This window comes from Oncorhynchus masou, chromosome 18 (genome assembly GCF_036934945.1).
Source record: "Oncorhynchus masou masou isolate Uvic2021 chromosome 18, UVic_Omas_1.1, whole genome shotgun sequence".
NCBI lineage: Eukaryota > Metazoa > Chordata > Actinopteri > Salmoniformes > Salmonidae > Oncorhynchus > Oncorhynchus masou.
The window spans coordinates 4,310,929-4,334,928 of NC_088229.1; the positions used below are offsets into that span (position 1 = coordinate 4,310,929).

The 24,000-nt window shown below is 43.4% G+C and overlaps 1 pseudogene; it reads left to right on the forward strand.

The window, feature by feature from the left end:
* LOC135504293 (membrane-associated guanylate kinase, WW and PDZ domain-containing protein 3-like) overlaps window positions 1-24,000 on the forward strand; it is a 91,449-nt pseudogene that overhangs the window by 24,900 nt on the left and 42,549 nt on the right.

A 24,000-nucleotide genomic window follows, 5' to 3' on the forward strand; every position in this document is an offset into this window, starting at 1 on the left:
TAGAGCTTTACTACATAGAGTGAGTAGAGAGAGAGTAGAGCTTTACTACATAGAGTGAGTAGAGAGAGAGTAGAGCTTTATTACATAGAGTTAGTAGAGAGAGAGTAGAGCTTTACTACATAGAGTGAGTAGAGAGAGAGTAGAGCTTTACTACATAGAGTGAGTAGAGAGAGAGTAGAGCTTTATTACATAGAGTTAGTAGAGAGAGAGTAGAGCTTTACTACATAGAGTGAGTAGAGAGAGAGTAGAGCTTTACTACATGGAGTTAGTAGAGAGAGAGTAGAGCTTTATTACATGGAGTTAGTAGAGAGAGAGTAGAGCTTTACTACATAGAGTTAGTAGAGAGAGAGTAGAGCTTTACTCGATAGAGTTAGTAGAGAGAGTAGAGCTTTATTACATAGAGTTAGTAGAGAGAGTAGAGTAGAGCTTTATTACATAGAGTTAGTAGAGAGAGTATAGTAGAGCTTTACTACATAGAGTGAGTAGAGAGAGAGTAGAGCTTTATTACATAGAGTGAGTAGAGAGAGAGTAGAGCTTTATTACATAGAGTTAGTAGAGAGAGTAGAGTAGAGCTTTACTACATAGAGTGAGTAGAGAGAGAGTAGAGCTTTACTACATAGAGTGAGTAGAGAGAGAGTAGAGCTTTATTACATAGAGTTAGTAGAGAGAGAGTAGAGCTTTACTACATAGAGTTAGTAGAGAGAGAGTAGAGCTTTACTACATAGAGTTAGTAGACAGAGAGTAGAGCTTTATTACATAGAGTTAGTAGAGAGAGTAGAGTAGAGCTTTATTACATAGAGTTAGTAGAGAGAGTATAGTAGAGCTTTACTACATAGAGTGAGTAGAGAGAGAGTAGAGCTTTATTACATAGAGTTAGTAGAGAGAGAGTAGAGCTTTACTACATAGAGTTAGTAGAGAGAGAGTAGAGCTTTACTACATAGAGTGAGTAGAGAGAGAGTAGAGCTTTACTACATGGAGTTAGTAGAGAGAGAGTAGAGCTTTATTACATGGAGTTAGTAGAGAGAGAGTAGAGCTTTATTACATAGAGTTAGTAGAGAGAGTAGAGTAGAGCTTTACTACATAGAGTGAGTAGAGAGAGAGTAGAGCTTTACTACATAGAGTGAGTAGAGAGAGAGTAGAGCTTTATTACATAGAGTTAGTAGAGAGAGAGTAGAGCTTTACTACATAGAGTGAGTAGAGAGAGAGTAGAGCTTTATTACATAGAGTTAGTAGAGAGAGAGTAGAGCTTTACTACATAGAGTTAGTAGAGAGAGTAGAGTAGAGCTTTACTACATAGAGTGAGTAGAGAGAGAGTAGAGCTTTATTACATAGAGTTAGTAGAGAGAGAGTAGAGCTTTACTACATAGAGTTAGTAGAGAGAGAGTAGAGCTTTACTACATAGAGTTAGTAGAGAGAGAGTAGAGCTTTATTACATAGAGTTAGTAGAGAGAGAGTAGAGCTTTATTACATAGAGTTAGTAGAGAGAGAGTAGAGCTTTACTACATAGAGTTAGTAGAGAGAGTAGAGCTTTACTACATAGAGTTAGTAGAGAGAGTAGAGCTTTACTACATAGAGTTAGTAGAGAGAGAGTAGAGCTTTATTACATAGAGTTAGTAGAGAGAGTAGAGTAGAGCTTTACTACATAGAGTTAGTAGAGAGAGAGTAGAGCTTTATTACATAGACTTAGTATAGAGAGAGTAGAGCTTTACTACATAGAGTTAGTAGAGAGAGTAGAGTAGAGCTTTACTACATAGAGTGAGTAGAGAGAGAGTAGAGCTTTACTACATAGAGTTAGTAGAGAGAGAGTAGAGCTTTACTACATAGAGTTAGTAGAGAGAGTAGAGCTTTACTACATAGAGTGAGTAGAGAGAGAGTAGAGCTTTACTACATAGAGTTAGTAGAGAGAGTAGAGCTTTACTCGATAGAGTTAGTAGAGAGAGTAGAGCTTTACTACGGTGAGTTAGTAGAGAGAGAGTAGAGCTTTACTACATAGAGTTAGTAGAGAGAGAGTAGAGCTTTTCTACATAGTTACATTTACATTTACATTTAAGTCATTTGGCAGACGCTCTTAGTTAGTAGAGAGAGTAGAGCTTTACTACATAGAGTGAGTAGAGAGAGAGTAGAGCTTTACTAAATAGAGTTAGTAGATAGAGAGTAGAGCTTTACTACATAGAGTTAGTAGAGAGAGTAGAGCTTTACTACATAGAGTTAGTAGAGAGTGTAGAGTAGAGCTTTACTACATAGAGTGAGTAGAGAGAGAGTAGAGCTTTACTACATAGAGTTAGTAGAGAGAGTAGAGCTTTACTACATAGAGTTAGTAGAGAGTGTAGAGTAGAGCTTTACTACATAGAGTGAGTAGAGAGAGAGTAGAGCTTTACTACATAGAGTTAGTAGAGAGAGAGTAGAGCTTTATTACATAGTTAGTAGAGAGAGTAGAGCTTTACTACATAGAGTTAGTAGAGAGAGTAGAGCCTTACTACATAGAGTTAGTAGAGAGGGAGTAGTGTGTGGTGTGGGAGTGAAGTGATGAAGATATAGTGCGGTGGGAGGTACAGGTTATTGTGATGATGATGATGATGATGATGATGATGATGATGATGATGATGATGATGATAATGATGATGATGATGATGATGATGATGATGATGATGATGATGATGATGATGATGATGATGATGATGATGATGATGATGTGTATTCTCTTCCTCAGTCACATCTCTAAGACCACCAGCTGGCTGGACCCCAGAGCTCAGAGCAGGGAGATCCTCAGCAAAACAGAGTGTGAGCCTCCTAGACCTTTCTGTCTACCGACTCTACCCTCTCAGCTCCTCTTAAACCCTCCTTCCCTCCCTCCCCTGCCTCTCTTCCCCATCTCTATTTCCTCCCTTTCCCCCCTGTCTCTCCAGCTCTATCACCTCTCCTTCACCTCTCTTCTTTATCCCCAGTCTCTCATCTTAGTTGGTCTCTTTCATGTTGAGTCAAGTGTTGTCAATCTCCGAGGCTGTGTTGTTCATTTCAAATAGATACATATTTCTACATTTTCTGCATTTATAGACAGGAAAATGTGTCAAATATGTCAAATATTCTGTTGCCATGTAATAATGTTGTGTATTTAAAAAAAAATGAATTTTGTACGTGAACGGCACAGAGTGTGCTGGTAATACATATAATTGAACAGCAGGGGGCGACAGAGGATGAGTTATAAAACCTGGATTCACACATACAGACAGGATACCATATATGTATAAGAGATATACAGGGTTGTGACCTGGCCTGTGCTTTTCTCAAGACATGATTTAACTTATTCTATGAGACTAACCTGAGTAAATAAAGGTAAAGTAAAATACTAACGCTCAAAAAACATTTCATATGAAGAAAAACAAAAACAATGTTGTATATTCTCCGCATATCCCCTGCCAGTGCCTGCGTTCACGGACCAGCCGGCAGAGCTGAAGGGCTATTCCATCCACACCCGTCTGTCTAAAGGGCCGCGAGGGTTCGGCTTCAACATAGTGGGAGGAAGCAAACAGAGAGAGTTTCTCCAGGTATACAGCGTTACACCCGGAGGACCACCCGCTCTCAGCACAGGTAAGATTAACACAGGTATATACAGATTAACGCAGGTGCACTCAACACAGGTATATACACATTAACACAGGTACACTCAACACAGATTAACGCAGGTGCACTCAACACAGGTATATACAGATTAACGGTAGGTGCACTCAACACAGGTATATACAGATTAACACAGGTACACTCAACACAGGTATTAAGTATATACAGATACAGATTAACACAGGTACACTCAACACAGGTATATAACAGATTAACACAGGTAACACTCAACACATGTATATATGATTAACACAGGCATTAATAACACAGCAGGTACACTCAACACAGGTATATACAGATTAACACAGGTACACTCAACACAGGTATATACAGATTAACACAGGCAGGTACACTCAACACAGGTATATACAGATTAACACAGGTACACTCAACACAGGTATATACAGATTAATGCAGGTAACACTCAACACAGGTATAACACAGGCAGATTAACACAGGTACACTCAACACAGGTACATACAGATTAACACAGGTACACTCAACACAGGTATATACAGATTAACACAGGCAGGTATAACACTCAAACACAGGTATATACAGATTAATGCAGGTACACTCAACACAGGTACATACAGATTAACACAGGTACACTCAACACAGGTATATACAGATTAACACAGGTACACTCAACACAGGTATATACAGATTAACGCATGTATATACAGATTAACACAGGTACACTCAACACAGGTATATACAGATTAACGCAGGTATATACAGATTAAGACAGGTACACTCAACACAGGTATATACAGATTAACACAGGTATATACAGATTAACACGGTTATATACAGATTAACGCAGGTACACTCAACACAGATTAACTCAGGTACACTCAACACAGGTATATACAGATTAACACAGGTATATACAGATTAACACAGGTATATACAGATTAACACAGGCAGGTACACTCAACACAGGTATATACAGATTAACGCAGGTACACTCAACACAGGTATAACACAGGTAACTAACACTGAATAACACAGATTAACTCACAGGCAGTACACTCAACACAGGTATATGCAGATTAACGCAGGTACACTCAACACAGGTATATACAGATTAACACAGGCAGGTACACTCAACACAGGTATATACAGATTAACACAGGTACACTCAACACAGGTATATACAGATTAACACAGGTACACTCAACACAGGTATATACAGATTAACACAGGTACACTCAACACAGGTATATATAGATTAACACAGGTATACTCAACACAGGTTTATACAGATTAACGCAGGTGCACTCAACACAGGTATATACAGATTAATGCAGGTACACTCAACACAGGTATATACAGATTAACGCAGGTGCACTCAACACAGGTATATACTGATTAACACAGGTACACTCAACACAGGTATATACAGATTAACGCAGGTGCACTCAACACAGGTATATACCTATTAACGCAGGAGCACTCAACACAGGTATATACTGATTAACGCAGGTACACTCAACACAGATTAACTCAGGTGCACTCAACACAGGTATATACAGATTAACGCAGGTGCACTCAACATAAATTAATGCAGGTATACAGATTAACGCAGGTATATACACTTAACACAACATAGGTATGATTAACACAGGCAGGAATAACACAGGTAGGAATAACACAGGTAGGAATAACACAGGCAGGAATAACACAGGTAGGTAATAACACAGGCAGATAATAACACAGGCAGATTAACGCAGAATAACACAGGCAGGAATAACACAGGTATATACAGGAATAACACAGGTAGGTAATAACACAGGTATATACAGATTAACACAGGTAATAACACATATACAGATTAACGCATAACACAGGCATATAATAACACAGGAATAACACAGGTAGGAATAACACAGGTAGGAATAACACAGGTAGGAATAACACAGGTAATAACACAGGAGGAATAACACAGGTAGGAATAACACAGGCAGGAATAACACAGGTAGGCAGTAATAACACAGGCAGGAATAACACAGGCAGGAATAACACAGGCAGGAATAACACAGGTAGGAATAACACAGGCAGGAATAACACAGGCAGGAATAACACAGGCAGGTAATAACACAGGCAGGAGGTGGAATAACACAGGCAGGAATAACACAGGCAGGAATAACACAGGTAGGAATAACACAGGCAGGAATAATAACACAGGTAGGAATAACACAGGCAGTAATAACACAGGTAGGAATAACACAGGCAGGAATAACACAGGCAGGAAATAACACAGGAATAACAGGAAATAACACAGGCACAGGCAGGAATAACACAGGCAGGAATAACACAGGTAACACAGGCAGTAATAACACAGGAATAACAGGTAGGAATAACACAGGCAGGAATAACAGTAATAACAGGCAGGAATAACACAGGCAGGAATAACACAGGCAGTAATAACACAGCAAATAACACAGGTATGAATAACACAGGCAGGAATAACACAGGTAGGAATAACACAGGTAGGAATAACACAGGCAGGAATAACACAGGTAACACAGGCAGGAATAACACAGGTAGGAATAACACAGGCAGGAATAACAGGAATAACACAGGTAGGAATAACACAGGCAGGAATAACACAGGTAGGAATAACACAGGTAGGAATAACACAGGTAGCAATAACACAGGCATAAATGAAATAACACAGGCAGTAATAACACAGGCAGGAATAACACAGGCAGTAATAACACAGGTAGGAATAACACAGGTAGGAATTACACAGGTAGGAATAACACAGGTATGAATGACACAGGCAGGAATAACACAGGCAGGAATAACACAGGTATGAATGACACAGGCAGGATTACCGCAGGTATTTGGGGCGTCAGATAGCCTAGTGGTTAGATCATTGGGCCAGTAACATAAAGGTTGCTTGATCGAAACCCCGAGCTGACAAGGCAAGAATCTGTCGTTCTGCCATTGAACAAGGCAGTTAACCCACTGTTCCCTGGGAGACCGTCATTATAAACAACAATTTGTTCTTAACTGACTTGCCTGGTTAAAACAGGTAATTTAACACAGTTTTAAAAATGTGATTAAGACAGGTAGATTTAACACAGGTTGATTTAACACAGGTAGATTAACACTCAATAACACCTGCTGATTTGTGTATTAGTTAGTTAAACTGAGAGACTCAACATCTCTTTCTCTCTCTCTCTGTCTCTCTCTCTCTCTCTGTCCCAAATTTTCATGGTGTGGTTGATTCCTAATCTATTCCTAATCCTGCTCTACTGGGCCCGGAGAATGTAATCCCACTGTCACTGACACACACACACGTGCACACACACGTGCACACACACGGACACACACACACACAATCCAACCCTCTCACGTGCGGATGCTGGAGACGGGAATGCACCACACACATGCTATTACTTCTCACCTTAGATACACTACATACTGATCTATACACTACATACTGATCTATACACTACATACTGATCTATACACTACATACTGATCTATACACTACATACTGATCTATAGTAGTGGATGATACACTACATACTGATCTATACACTACATACTGATCTATAGTAGTGGATGATACACTACATACTGATCTATACACTACATCTAACACAGGCAGGAATACACACTGATCTACTGATCTATACACTACATACTGATCTATACACTACATACTGATCTATACACTACATACTGATCTATACACTACATACTGATCTATACACTACATACTATACACTACATACTGATCTATACACTACACACTGATCTATAGTAGATGGATGATACACTACATACTGATCTATACACTACATACACTACAATAACTGATCTATAGTAGTGGATGATACACTACATACTGATCTATACACTACATACTGATCTATAGTAGTGGATGATACACTACATACTGATCTATACACTACACACTGATCTATACACTACATACTGATCTATACACTACATACTGATCTATACACTACATACTGATCTATACACTACACACTGATCTATAGTAGTGGATGATACACTACATACTGATCTATACACTACATACTGATCTATACACTAGTGGATGATACACAGGTATAACACATACAATAACACAGGATCTATACACTACAGGCACTGATACATACTGATCTATACACTACACACTGATCTATAGTAGTGGATGATACACTACATACTGATCTATACACTACATACTGATCTATACACTACATACTGATCTATACACTACATACTGATCTATAGTAGTGATTGGTACACTACATACTGATCTATACACTACATACTGATCTATACACTACATACTGATCTATACACTACATACTGATCTATACACTACATACTGATCTATAGTAGTGGATGATACACTACATACTGATCTATACACTACATACTGATCTATACACTGCATACTGATCTATAGTAGTGGATGATACACTACATACTGATCTATACACTACATACTGATCTATACACTACATACTGATCTATACACTACATACTGATCTATAGTAGTGGATGATACACTACATACTGATCTATACACTACATACTGATCTATACACTACATACTGATCTATAGTAGTGGATGATACACTACATACTGATCTATACACTACATACTGATCTATAGTAGTGGATGATACACTACATACTGATCTATACACTACATACTGATCTATAGTAGTGGATGATACACTACTGATCTATCTATATGATACACTACATACTGATCTATACACTACATACTGATCTATACACTACATACTGATCTATACACTACATACTGATCTATACACTACATACTGATCTATACACTACATACTGATCTATAGTAGTGGATGATACACTACATACTGATCTATACACTACATACTGGATGATACACTACATACTGATCTATACACTACATACTGATCTATACACTACATACTACATACTGATCTATACACTACACACTGATCTATACACTACATACTGATCTATAGTGATCTATAGATGGATATACACTACATACTGATCTTTTGTAGTGGATGATATAACACATGAGATCTATACACTCTGATCTATCAGCTGATATCCTGGTCTACATCAATGACAGCTGTGTCCTACATCTGTCTCATAAACTGATCTATAGTAGAGATGTACACTGAATACTGTCCCTACACACTGGGTCACAGTGTGGACGTTGTGTTACGGAGAGGCTATCCCATGCTCTACAACCCAGACGGCTGTCCCAAACAACCCCTGACTCCCTCCGCCTCCTCCTCTCCTCTGGAACCCCTCATCGCTATACAGCCACCCCTCCCTCTATTGTAGCCACCGCTGCCCCATCTCCACCCCTGGTCCTGGCCCTGCCGTAGTGGATGATACCACCCCAACCTCCCGGCCTGGCTAACCTGAACCGATCTACCCTGTCTCATCACAACGGAAACTATCTCAGAGTGGCGGGAAACTCAGGGTCGGGGATGATACACTACATACGGATCTAACACTACAGACCTGTTATACGGCTCCCCCTCCTACCCGCTGTCTAATGGAATCCTTAGCTCTTCCGCCAGCTCAGCCTGTGCCCCCTCCTCCTCTCACACTGTCTATAGTAGGGATCCCCCTCCTCCCCTATACACCTGAACTGATCCTCCGCCTCCGCCAGCCAGAGTGACTCAGAGGAAGGAGCCTCGGGTGGATCGACACAGAGGTAACTAACCCTAACTAACTAACAAACTAACCTTAACTTGGTTGTTTTCAAACTTCTCCTCAAGGACCCCCAGATGTTTCACCATGTTGTTGTAGGTCTGACTGATCTACCATGATCACCAACTGATGTACCTGATCTATAGTAGTCACTAAGGGATCTTAAATGATGTATGATACACTACATACTGACCAGTTTGATGTACACTAGATGTGCTAACATAGTGATCTAAATACACTTCATACACTACATACTGATCTATACCACCTCATACAGATCCACAGACTGATCTAAGGTGACGCAATCTCTATTGCACTTCACACTGCCCTTTCTTGCCTAAGGAACGCCTACCTTAGAATGCTGTTCATTGACTACAGCTCAGCGTTCAACACCATAGTGCCCTCAAAGCTCATCACTAAGCTAAGGACCCAGGGAGTGAACACCTCCCTCAGCAACTGGATTCTGGACTTCCTGACGGGCCGCCCCGATGTGGTCAGGGTAGGTAACAAAACATCTGCCACACTGATCCTCAACACTGGGGCCCCTCAGGGATGCGTGCTACAGTCCCCTCCTGTACTTGCTGTTCACTACACGACTGCGTGGCCACTACACTGACTCCAGCACCATCATTAAGTTTGATCTGATGCAACGGTGGTAGGCCTGATCACCAACAATTATGAGACAGCCTATAGGGAGGAGGTCAGAGTCCTGGCAGTGTGGTGCCAGGACAACAACCTCCACCTCAACGTGATCAAGACAAAGGAGTTGATCGTGGACTACAGGAAAAGGAAACTACAGGAAAAGGAGAGCAGAGCACATCACTAACAAGCTATAGTGAAGACAACGCTTACTCCCCTCAGGAGACTGAAAACTGATTTGGCATGGGTCCTCAGATCCTCAAAAGGTTACACATTTGCATCATCACTACATACTGCATCCTAACTGGTTGAATCACCACCTGATATGGAAACTGCTGATGGCATCCGACCGCAAGACACTACAGAGGGTAGTGCGTACGGCCCAGTACATCACCAGGGCCAAGCTTCCTGCCATCCAGGACATATATATCAGGCGGTGACAGAGGAAGGCCCTAAAAATTGTCAGAGACTCCAGCCACCCAAGTCATAGACTGTTCTCTCTGCTACCGCACGTCAAGCGGTACCGGAGCACCAAGTCTAGGTCCAAAAGACTCCTTAACAGCTTCTACCCCATAAAACTGCTGAACAGTTAATCAAATGGACCGCACCCCTTTTTTATACCGCTAATACTCATGTTTATTATCTATGCATAGTCACTTAACCCATACCTACATGTACAAATGACCTCAATTACCTTGACTAACCTGTTTATTATCTATGCATAGTCACTTTACCCATACCTACATGTACAAATGACCTCAATTACCTCGACTAACCTGTTTATTATCATAGTCACTTAACCCATACCTACATGTACAAATGACCTCAATTACCTCGACTAAGCTGTTTATTATCATAGTCACTTAACCCATACCTACATGTACAAATGACCTCAATTACCTCGACTAACCTGTTTATTATCATAGTCACTTTACCCGTACCTACATGTACAAATGACCTCAATTACCTTGACTAACCTGTTTATTATCATAGTCACTTTACCCGTACCTACATGTACAAATGACCTCAATTACCTTGACTAACCTGTTTATTATCATAGTCACTTTACCCGTACCTACATGTACAAATGACCTCAATTACCTTGACTAACCTGTTTATTATCATAGTCACTTAACCCATACCTACATGTACAAATGACCTCAATTACCTTGAATAACCTGTTTATTATCATAGTCACTTAACCCATACCTACATGTACAAATGACCTCAATTACCTCGACTAAGCTGTACCCCGGTATATTGACTCGGAGACTGATTTTCATTGGGGATCAGAATAAAGACATGAAATGCAACAGCAAACAGAGGACGTTGGTTCCTCAATAGGTTTCTTCCTAGGTTCCTGCCTTCTAGAGAGTTTTTTTCCTAGCTATCTCAGAGTGGCAGCCAGGCGGCGAACCTGTTGTTGATCCCCTCCTACCCGCTGTCTAATGGAACAAAACTTAGCTGCCAGCTCAGCCTGTGCCCCCTCCTCCTCTCACAGTAGGGGCATCCCCCTCCTCCCCCGAGGCCTCCGCCAGCCAGAGTGACTCAGAGGAAGGAGCCTCGGGTGGAACATGCTTCTGCCTCTGCATTGCAGGTCTGTTTTATTTATTTATTATTCACCTTTATTTAACCAGGTTTAACCAGTTGACAACAACACAGAGTTACACATAAACAAATGTACAGTCAATAACACAATAGAAAAATCTATGTACAGTTTGTGCAAATGAAGAAGAGTAGGGAGGTAAAGGCAATAAAAAGGCCATAGAGGCGAAATAATTAGCCTAGTGGTTAGAGCATTGGACTAGTAACCAGCAGGTAGCCTAGTGGTTAGAGCATTGGACTAGTAACCAGCAGGTAGCCTAGTGGTTAGAGCATTGGACTAGTAACCAGCAGGTAGCCTAGTGGTTAGAGCATTGGACTAGTAACCAGCAGGTAGCCTAGTGGTTAGAGCATTGGACTAGTAACCAGCAGGTAGCCTAGTGGTTAGAGCATTGGACTAGTAACCAGCAGGTAGCCTAGTGGTTAGAGCATTGGACTAGTAACCAGCAGGTAGCCTAGTGGTTAGAGCATTGGACATTGGACTAGTAACCAGCAGGTAGCCTAGTGGTTAGTGCATTGGACTAGTAACCAGCAGGTAGCCTAGTGGTTAGAGCATTGGACTAGTAACCAGCAGGTAGCCTAGTGGTTAGAGCGTTGGACTAGTAACCAGCAGGTAGCCTAGTGGTTAGAGCGTTGGACTAGTAACCAGCAGGTAGCCTAGTGGTAGAGCATTGGACTAGTAACCAGCAGGTAGCCTAGTGGTTAGAAATTGGACTAGTAACCAGCAGGTAGCCTAGTGGTTAGAGCGTTGGACTAGTAACCAGCAGGTAGCCTAGTGGTTAGAGCGTTGGACTAGTAACCAGCAGGTAGCCTAGTGGTTAGAGCGTTGGACTCAGTAACCAGCAGGTAGCCTGTTTAGAGTTGGACTTAACCAGCAGGTAGCCTAGTGGTAGAGCATTGGACTAGTAACCAGCAGGTAGCCTAGTGGTAGAGCATTGGACTAGTAACCAGCAGGTAGCCTAGTGGTTAGAGCATTGGACTAGTAACCAGCAGGTAGACTAGTGGTTAGAGCGTTGGACTAGTAACCAGCAGGTAGCCTAGTGGTTAGAGCATTGGACTAGTAAGCAGCAGGTAGCCTAGTGGTTAGAGCATTGGACTAGTAACCAGCAGGTAGCCTAGTGGTTAGAGCATTGGACTAGTAACCAGCAGGTAGCCTAGTGGTTAGGCGTTGGACTAGTAACCAGCAGGTAGCCTAGTGGTTAGAGCGTTGGACTAGTAACCAGCAGGTAGCCTAGTGGTTAGAGCGTTGGACTAGTAACCAGCAGGTAGCCTGTGGTTAGAGAGTTGGACTAAACCAGCAGGTAGCCTAGTGGTTAGAGCATTGGACTAGTAACCAGCAGGTAGCCTAGTGGTAGAGCATTGGACTAGTAACCAGCAGGTAGCCTAGTGGTTAGAGCATTGGACTAGTAACCAGCAGGTAGACTAGTGGTTAGAGTGTTGGACTAGTAACCAGCAGGTAGCCTAGTGGTTAGAGCATTGGACTAGTAAGCAGCAGGTAGCCTAGTGGTTAGAGCATTGGACTAGTAACCAGCAGGTAGCCTAGTGGTTAGAGCATTGGACTAGTAACCAGCAGGTAGCCTAGTGGTTAGAGCGTTGGACTAGTAACCAGCAGGTAGCCTAGTGGTTAGAGCGTTGGACTAGTAACCAGCAGGTAGCCTAGTGGTTAGAGCGTTGGACTAGTAACCAGCAGGTAGCCTAGTGGTTAGAGAGTTGGACTAGTAACCAGCAGGTAGCCTAGTGGTAGAGCATTGGACTAGTAACCAGCAGGTAGCCTAGTGGTAGAGCATTGGACTAGTAACCAGCAGGTAGCCTAGTGGTTAGAGCATTGGACTAGTAACCAGCAGGTAGACTAGTGGTTAGAGCGTTGGACTAGTAACCAGCAGGTAGCCTAGTGGTTAGAGCATTGGACTAGTAAGCAGCAGGTAGCCTAGTGGTTAGAGCATTGGACTAGTAACCAGCAGGTAGCCTAGTGGTTAGAGCATTGGACTAGTAACCAGCAGGTAGCCTAGTGGTTAGAGCGTTGGACTAGTAACCAGCAGGTACACTAGTGGTTAGAGCGTTGGACTAGTAACCAGCAGGTAGCCTAGTGGCTAGAGAGTTACATTTACATTTACATTTAAGTCATTTAGCAGACGCTCTTATCCAGAGCGACTTACAAATTGGTGAATTCACCTTCTGACATCCAGTGGAACAGCCACTTTACAATAGTGCATCTAAATCATTTAAGGGGGGGGGGTGAGAAGGATTACTTATCCTATCCTAGGTATTCCTTGAAGAGGTGGGGTTTCAGGTGTCTCCGGAAGGTGGTGATTGACTCCGCTGTCCTGGCGTCGTGAGGGAGTTTGTTCCACCATTGGGGGGCCAGAGCAGCGAACAGTTTTGACTGGGCTGAGCGGGAACTGTACTTCCTCAGTGGTAGGGATGCGAGCAGGCCAGAGGTGGATGAACGCAGTGCCCTTGTTTGGGTGTAGGGCCTGATCAGAGCCTGGAGGTACTGCGGTGCCGTTCCCCTCACAGCTCCGTAGGCAAGCACCATGGTCTTGTAGCGGATGCGAGCTTCAACTGGAAGCCAGTGGAGAGAGTGGAGGAGCGGGGTGACGTGTGAGAACTTGGGAAGGTTGAACACCAGACGGGCTGCGGCGTTCTGGATGAGTTGTAGGGGTTTAATGGCACAGGCAGGGAGCCCAGCCAACAGCGAGTTGCAGTAATCCAGACGGGAGATGACAAGTGCCTGGATTAGGACCTGCGCCGCTTCCTGTGTGAGGCAGGGTCGTACTCTGCGGATGTTGTAGAGCATGAACCTACAGGAACGGGCCACCGCCATGATGTTGGTTGAGAACGACAGGGTGTTGTCCAGGATCACGCCAAGGTTCTTAGCGCTCTGGGAGGAGGACACAATGGAGTTGTCAACCGTGATGGCGAGATCATGGAATGGGCAGTCCTTCCCCGGGAGGAAGAGCAGCTCCGTCTTGCCGAGGTTCAGCTTGAGGTGGTGAACCGTCATCCACACTGATATGTCTGCCAGACATGCAGAGTTGCGATTCGCCACCTGGTCATCAGAAGGGGGAAAGGAGAAGATTAATTGTGTGTCGTCTGCATAGCAATGATAGGAGAGACCATGTGAGGTTATGACAGAGCCAAGTGACTTGGTGTATAGCGAGAATAGGAGAGGGCCTAGAACAGAGCCCTGGGGGACACCAGTGGTGAGAGCGCGTGGTGAGGAGACAGATTCTCGCCACGCCACCTGGTAGGAGCGACCTGTCAGGTAGGACGCAATCCAGGCGTGGGCCGCACCGGAGATGCCCAACTCGGAGAGGGTGGAGAGGAGGATCTGATGGTTCACAGTATCGAAGGCAGCCGATAGGTCTAGAAGGATGAGAGCAGAGGAGAGAGAGTTAGCTTTAGCAGTGCGGAGCGCCTCCGTGATACAGAGAAGAGCAGTCTCAGTTGAATGACTAGACTTGAAACCTCGACCTTCTTTTCAAAATGGTTGACGAGTTGGACTAGTAACCAGCAGGTAGTCTAGTGGTTAGAGCGTTGGACTAGTAACCAGCAGGTAGCCTAGTGGTTAGAGCTTTGGACTAGTAACCAGCAGGTAGCCTAGTGGTAGAGCATTGGACTAGTAACCAGCAGGTAGCCTAGTGGTTAGAGCGTTGGACTAGTAACCAGCAGGTAGCCTAGTGGTTAGAGCATTGGACTAGTAACCAAAAGGTTGCAAAATCAAACCCCCGAGCCGACAAGGTAGAAGTCTGTCATCTGCCCCTGAACAGGCAGTTAATTGAAAATAAGAATTTGTTCTTAATTAACTGACTTGCCTATTAAAATAAAGGTAAAATAAATAAAAAGTAGAGATACTGGGGTACAAAAGAGCAAGAAGATAAATAACAATATGGGGATGAGGTAGTTTGTTGGGCTATTTACAGATTGGCTGTGTACAGGTACAGTGATCGGTAAGCTGCTCTGACAGCTGATGCTTAAAGTTAGAGAGGGAGATATAAGTCTCCAGCTTCAGTGATTTTTGCAATTCGTTCCAGTCATTGGCAGCAGAGAATTGGAAGTAAAGGTGGCCAAAGGAAGTGTTGGCTTTGGGGATGACCAGTGAAATATACCTGCTGGAGCGTGTGCTACGGGTGGGTGTTGCTATGGTGACCAGTGAGCTGAGATAAGGCAGGGCTTTACCTAGTAAAGTCTTATAGATCACCTGGAGCCAGTCGGTTTGGCGACGAATATGTAGTGAGGGCCAGCCAACGTGAGCATAGAGGTCGCAGTGGTGGGTAGTATATGGGGCTTTGGTGACAAAACGGATGGCACTGTGATAGACTACATCCAGTTTGATGGGTAGAGTGTTGGAGGCTATTTTGTAAATGACATCGCCAAAGTCGAGGATCGGTAGGATAGTCAATTTTACGAGGGTATTTTTGACAGCAGGAGTGAAGGAGGCTTTGTTGTGAAATAGGAAGCTGATTCTAGATTAAAGATTTTGGATTGGAGATGTTTGATGTGAGTCTGGAAGGAGAGTTTACAGTCTAACCGGACACCTAGGTATTTTTAGTTGTACACATATTCTAAGTCAGAACCGTCCAGAGTAGTGATGCTAATTACTACTAAAATGCATTTAGTTTTACTAGCATTTAAAAGCAGTTGGAGGCCACGGAAGGAGAGTTGTATATGGCATTGATGCTCATCTGGAGGTTTGTTAACACAGTGTCCAAAGAAGGGCCAGAAGTATACAGAATGGTGTCGTCTGAGCACCCCGGGTGGCACAGTGTTCTAAGGCACTGCATCGCAGTGCTAGCTGTGCCACCAGAGACTCTGGGTTCGAGTCCAGGCTCTGTTGCAGCCGGCTGCGACCGGGAGGTCCATGGGGCGGCGCATAATTGGCCCAGTGTCGTCCGGGTTAGGGAGGGTTTGGCCGGCAGGGCTATCCTTGTCTCATTGCTCACTAGCGACTTCTGTGGCGGGCCGCGCACAGTGCATGCTGACCAGGTCGCCAGAGGTGTACGGTGTTTCTTCCGACACATTGGTGCTGCTGGCTTCCGGGTTGGATGTGCAGTGTGTCTTGGTTGGGTTGTGTTTCAGAGGACGCATGGGTCTCGACCTTCGCCTCTCCCAAGTCTGTATGGGAGTTGCAGCGATGAGACAAGACTGTAACTACCAATGGGAAACCACGAAATTGGGGAGAAAAAAAGGGGTAGAGGTGGATCAAAAAATCACCATCAGCAAGATATATTCCGAGAAAATAGTCGGCACAGGTATTGAACCCTGTGGCACCCCCATAGAGATTGCCAGAGGTCCTGACAACAGGCCCTCTGATTTGACACACTGAACTCTGAGAAGTAGTTGGTGAACCAAGCGAGGCAGTCATTTGAGAAATCAAGGCTATTGAGTGTGCCAATAAGAATGCATTTATTGACAATGGCCAAGCCTTGGCCAGGTCTATGAATACGGCTGCACAGTATTGTCTTTTATCGATAGCGGCTATGATATCGTTTAGGACCTTAAGTGTGGCTGAGGTGCACCCATGACCAGATTGCATAGTGGAGAAAGTATGGTGGGATTCTAAATGGTCGGTGATCTGTTTGATCACTTGGCTAAGATTTTAGAGAGGCAGGGCAGTTCTTAGTTTCCTCTGTTCCGACTGGAACAGAATATTATCTAACATCCCGTCTCCGTCCTTATCCTCTGTATCTTCTTCCTTCATCAGATGGTCTCTGATGCGCTACAATGCGAACTCCCTCCCCACCCCCTCCTCCATACTCCACCACCAGAGTGACTTCACCACCTCCACCCTGCCCATCTCCGTCTCCAATCTGCCCCCGTCCCAGCCGGACGTGTGCACCGCCACCCCTGGAGCCCCCTGCCAACGGCCCCCCATGCCCCAGACCTCCCTCATGCTCCCCTCGCCCACGGAGGTCCCCCCTTGCGGCTTCAACGGCTGCCCAGCCAACGCCCAACCCCATGGGGGCCACGGCGCGCCCAGTGAGGGAGTACCTGGTGGGGCTGGAGGAGGCGAGCTGGTCCCTGTGCCCCTGGGGAGGAGTGAGGGGGGTGGGATGGGGTTCAGTGTGACGGCGGGGGGGCAGGGGGGGCAGCTGGCCCTGGTGAAGAGGGTCTGGGACAGAAGGCAGTGCTCCTCCCTGCAGCCAGGGGATGCTATAGTCAAGATCAACGGCGCTGACGTGCAGAGTCTCAGCTTCGCTCAGGTACGACCAACTTTGGAGACAGTTCTACAGCTAGAGGCTAAGATTTTGTTGATTGGTATTGGTATACATCAATGCTCAATAGTAATCATCCGTTCTCATCACTCTCTGGAGTATAAACATTCCGACAACATTGGTTATTGACACAGAGAATACTTAAAGACAAATATACAGTCCAGGGATCAACCACAAGCCTATTTTTCAGTATATACAGTACCAGTCACAAGTTTGGAGTTTTAGAACACCTACTCATTCAACCGATTTTCTTTATTTTTACTACTTTCTACATTGTAGAATAGTAGTGAAGACATCAAAACTATGAAATAACACATATGGATTCATGTAGTAACCAAAAAAAGTGTCAAACAAATCAAAACCAATTTTATATTTGAGATTCTTCAAATAGCCACCCTTTGCCTTGATGACAGCTTTGCATTCTCTCAACCAGCTTCATGAAGAAAGCTTTTCCAATCGTCTTGAAGGAGTTCCCACATATGCTGAGCCCGTGTTGGCTGCTTTTCACTCTGCGATCCAACTCATCCCAAACCATCTCAATTGGGTTGAGGTCGGGTGATTGTGGAGGCCAGGTCAGCCATGCTGGTTATGGGTGCCTTGAATTCTACATAAATCACTGACAGTGTCACCAGCAAAGCACCCCCATACCATCACACCTCCTCCTCCATGCTTCACGGTGGGAACCAGACATGCAGAGATCATCCGTTTACCTACTCTGCATCTCACAAAGAAACGGCGGTTGGAACCAAAAATCTCAAATTTGGACTCATCAGACCAAAGGACAGATCTCCACCGGTCTATTGTCAATGCTCGTATTTCTTGGCCCAAGCAAGTCTCTTCTTCTTATTGGTGTCCTTTAGTGGTTTATTTGCAGCAATTTGACCATGAAGGCCTGATTCATGCAGTCTCCTCTGAACTGTTGATGTTGAGATGTGTCTTTTAAATGAACTCTGTGAAGCATTTATTTGGGATGCAATCTTAAGTGCATTTAACTCTAATGAATTTATCCTCTACAGCAGAGGTAACTCTGGGTCTCCAATCCTTGTGGCGGTCCTCATGAGAGCCAGGTAACTCTAATGAACTTATCCTCTGCAGCAGAGGTAACTCTGGGTCTCCTTTCCTGTGGCGGTCCTCATGAGAGACAGTTTCATCATAGCACTTGATGGTTTTTGCGACTGCCCTTGAAGAAACTTTCAAAGTTCTTGAAATGTTCCGCATTGACTGACCTTCATGTTGTTTCTCTTTGCTTATTTGAGCAGTTCTTGCCATAGTATGGACTTGGTATTTTACCAAATTGGTCTATCTTCTGTATACCACCCCTACCTTGTCACAACACAACTGATTGGCTCATGCGCATTAAGAAGTAAAGGAATTCCACAAATGAACTTTTAAGAAGGCACACCTGTTAATTGAAATGCATTCCAGGTAACTACCTCATGAAGCTGGTTTATAGAATACCAAGAGTGTTGCAAAGCTTTCATCAAGGCAAAGGGTGGCTACTTTCACAAATCTCAAATATAAAACATATTATGATTTGTTAAGACTTTTTGGGTTACCCCATGATGACATATGTGTTATTTCATAGTTATCTCATAGTTTTCGCTATTATTCTACGATGTAGAAAATTGTAAAATGGAGAAAAAAAACGTAAATTATTCGGTGCGTCCAAACATTTGACTGGTACTTGTACATAAGAGCTTGTTTCTGAATGTCACTACAAGTTCATTTGAAAAAGAGCCTTTGAAAAAACAGTGTTTGCCCATCTGTTTTGAACCTATTTTAACATGACCTCTGCTGAACACTGTAGGTCCAGAGGGTTCTCCAGAAACACACCAGGCAGGGAGAAGTAGTGCTGTTGGTTTACAGAGGAGGTAAGAACATTAACCTACTTAACCTGTATAAATACTACCATTACTACCACAACTAAACTGTATTTACCTATATAACCTATATTAATACTATAGTACTGATACTACCGCAAAAACACTGCATTTACCGATATACATACTAGTAATACTACTGCTGTTGCAAGCATTGGTGCAGTACCCTCATCCTGGTTTTCTTCCTGTTTAAATACTCTTTTTGAAACGTTAGTACTTTAGGTATGAATCCTCTGTATGTTACATGTAACATCAGTAGGACTTGGTTTAAATTATCTTAATGTAACATGCATCTTTATCACTTTAGGTTTTAAACCACTTTCAGACCAGGTTACGGTGTACAGGATACAGGGTCGTTTCTCATCAGAGATTCTGTTTCCTTGTGTTGGGTTCACTGTTGATATCCTGATAGGTCTAGATGAGCTGAACGTCTCTCTCTTGGTGTTCAAATTATGTCTCTCCCTCCCCTCTCTCTCTCTCTCTCTCTCTCTCTCTCTCTCCCCACCTCTCTCTCTCTTTCTCACTCTCTTCCCTGTCTCCCCCTCTCTCTCTCTCTCTCTCTCTCTTTCTCACTCTCTTCCCTGTCTCCCTCTCTCTCTCTCTCTCTCTCTCTCCAGGGTCGCTCTTCTCTCCTGTCTCCCCTAACCTCTACCAGCCCCTCCCCTCTCCCCTGGGCCCCTCCTCCTCCCATGGCCTCCCATCTGACCTGCCTGCCTCCTCCTCCACCTCAGATGCCTTGGTGCCCCTGCACCTCCCTCACATCCCCCATCTCCCCCCCAGCCACAGTGACCTCTCCCCAGCCTCGCCCTCCACAGATCTCCCCTCCCTGGTCCAGAGCACAAGCTTTCTGGACTCAGTCCCTGTAACTCTCACCCTGGAACCCAGAGACTGGCTTGGGGTGGAGAACGGTGTTGGGGCCCCGGGTGTGTTGAGGCCCCCTGGAGGTTGGGGAGGAGGAGCAGGACTGGGGGCTGTGGCCAAGGGCCAGGTGGACAGACGAGGGGGAGGGGTCAGGGGACAGGAGGTGGAGCTACGGAGACGGCCGGGGGAGGGGTTCGGCTTCATCATCGCCTCAAAGGACCTGGCCAATGGGGGTGAGTCATTTATTGTTTATTTATAACCCAATGCTGATTAAGGATCAGATCCTCTGCTTGTCCATAGTTTTATTCATTATGATATAAAAGGGCAAAAACTGATCCTAGATCAGTACTCCTACTCTGAAGTGCTTCATGAATATGAGGCCTGGTCGTAAAGAGAATTCATTTGTTGTGTTATATGCTGTTTAATGCCTTCTGGGTATTCAACACCTGTTGTTTAATTAACAAGGGATTCAATGCCTTCTGGGTATTCAACACCTGTGGTTTAATTAACAAGGGATTCAATGCCTTCTGGGTATTCAACACCTCTGGTTTAATTAACAAGGGATTCAATGCCTTCTGGGTATTCAACACCTGTGGTTTAATTAACAAGGGATTCAATGCCTTCTGGGTATTCAACACCTGTGGTTTAATTAACAAGGGATTCAACGCCTTCTGGGTATTCAACACCTCTGGTTTAATTAACAAGGGATTCAATGCCTTCTGGGTATTCAACACCTGTGGTTTAATTAACAAGGGATTCAATGCCTTCTGGGTATTCAACACCTGTGGTTTAATTAACAAGGGATTCAATGCCTTCTGGGTATTCAACACCTGTGATTTAATTGACAAGGGCTTCAATGCCTTCTGGGTATTCAACACCTGTGGTTTAATTAACAAGGGATTCAATGCCTTCTGGGTATTGAACACCTGTGGTTTAATTGACAAGGGCTTCAATGAGCCAACGCTATCTCATTGCCTCATAGCACTATAAACCTGTAACATCTGCTCTATGTAACTATGACATTTGGGGCCAATCTGTTGATGTGTAATGCACTTCCATCCAGAGCAGATACAGTAGAATTCTGTTTATTGTGTGATCGACAAACATTGTCATAGCTGTAGTATGCATCGAGCAGGTAGCTAAAGAGCTAACCATCTAGGTTCAATGTTAGTTAGCTAACATTGGGCTATATTTAGCATTGCAAATGGCTTTACTGATTCAAATAATATCACTACACAAATCATACGCGTAACGTTAGCTAGCGAGCCCACAAGCTAATGTTTGCTAGCTAGCGAACAGTACGCCTTAACTTGCAATGATAAATGACGTTCTGACAAATTTAGAAATGTATAATATCTGGAAAATGTAGCTGTGCTCTCACCCGTATATATGGATCAACGTTTCACACTGGGACTGTTAAACTCAGCGTTGTGTCACACCAGGTTCACGCTGACCGTGGCGTGTGCGGGAAGTAGCACATCACTTTTTTCCAACTGATCTGTCGATGACGCCCTGAATTTAGCAGGCGCTAATGTTGTTGAGAAAAGTAACGAAATGTTTGTAGTTCTCTCGATGGCAAACACAGCGGTAGAAAGGGACTGTCGATACATATTGATCAGCTCACGTTATAGACAGATGCATGTTACAAGGCAGACCAATCCAAACTCATCTCCCGGCATGTCCAGCCCACTCATTATCTCAGCCAATCATGGCTAGCGGAAAGGTCCCTGACTTTTATCCATAGCTAGCGGCAGGGTAGCCTAGTGGTTAGAGCGTTGGACTAGTAACTGGAAGGTTGCGACTTCAAACCCCCGAGCTGACAAGGTACAAATTTGTCGTTCTGCCCCTGAACAGGCAGTTAACCCACTGTTCCCAGGCCGTCATTGAAAATAAGAATTTGTTCTTAACTGACTTGCCTGTTTAATTAAAATTAAAATTAAAAGCTAAACCAACTAGGCTCGTAGTTTAACAATTGTATTCCTATTTAAGGATGCAATACAAGTGTGTTATTAAAGATATGTTCTAGAAGTATTTCTGACAACAAAAAATTTTGGGTTAAAAATATGTTTATGTTCAAATGGCTCTCCTGTGAAGTAGTGACATGCGACATACACCTAGTTTCCTGAAACAGGTTACATATTATAATCTACAGTATCTGGGTAATTAAGGGATATTATAAATCAAATCAAATCAAATTTTATTTGTCACATACACATGGTTAGCAGATGTTAACGCGGGTGTAGCGAAATGCTTGTGCTTCTAGTTCCGACAATGCAGTAATAACCAGCAAGTAATCTAACTAACAATTCCTAAACTACTGTCTTATACACAGTGTAAGGGGATAAAGAATATGTACATAAGGATATATGAATGAGTGATGGTACAGAGCAGCATAGGCAAGATACAGTAGATGGTATCAAGTACAGTATATACATATGAGATGAGTATGTAAACAAAGTGGCATAGTTAAAGTGGCTAGTGATACATGTATTACATAAGGATGCAGTAGATGATATAGAGTACAGTATATACGTATACATATGAGATGAATAATGTAGGGTATGTAAACATTATATTAGGTAGCATTGTTTAAAGTGGCTAGTGATATATTTTACATCATTTCCCATCAATTCCCATTATTAAAGTGGCTGGAGTTGAGTCAGTGTGTTGGCAGCAGCCACTCAATGTTAGTGGTGGCTGTTTAACAGTCTGATGGCCTTGAGATAGAAGCTACAGTATCTGGGTAATTAAGGGATATTGTATTGTACTCTACAGTATCTGGGTAATCTGGGGGATGGGGCGGGGGGAGTCAACACATGTGTGCTGGGGTCAGCGGCTGTAACCTTTGGACAACACAGGCCAAACATTTGACCTTTTTGACCAATCAGGGAATCTGTCTTGTACAGTACAGTAGAGTTCAGTTATTCTCTGGTGTTACAATAGTAGTCTGGTGTTAGTGTAGTGTAATAATCTGGTGTTAGTGTAGTGTAATAATCTGGTGTTAGTGTAGTAATCTGGTGTTACTATAGTAATCTGGCGTTACTATAGTAGTCTGGTGTTAGTGTAGTGTAGTAATATGGTGTTAGTGTAGTGTAATAATCTGGTGTTAGTGTAGTGTAATAATCTGGTGTTACTATGGTGTAGTAATCTGGTTTTACTATAGTGTAGTAATCTGGTGATACTATATCGTAGTAATCTGGTGTTACTATAGTAATCTGGTGTTACTATAGCATAGTAATCTGGTGCTACTATAGTGTAGTAATCTGTGGTTACTATAGTAATCTGGCGTTACTATAGTGTAGTAATCTGGTGATACTATAGCATAGTAATCTGGTGCTACTATAGTGTAGTAATCTGTGGTTACTATAGTAATCTGGCGTTACTATAGTGTAGTAATCTGGTGTTACTGTAGTAATCTGGCGTTACTATAGCGTAGTAATCTGGTGTTACTATATTGTAGTAATCTGTTGTTA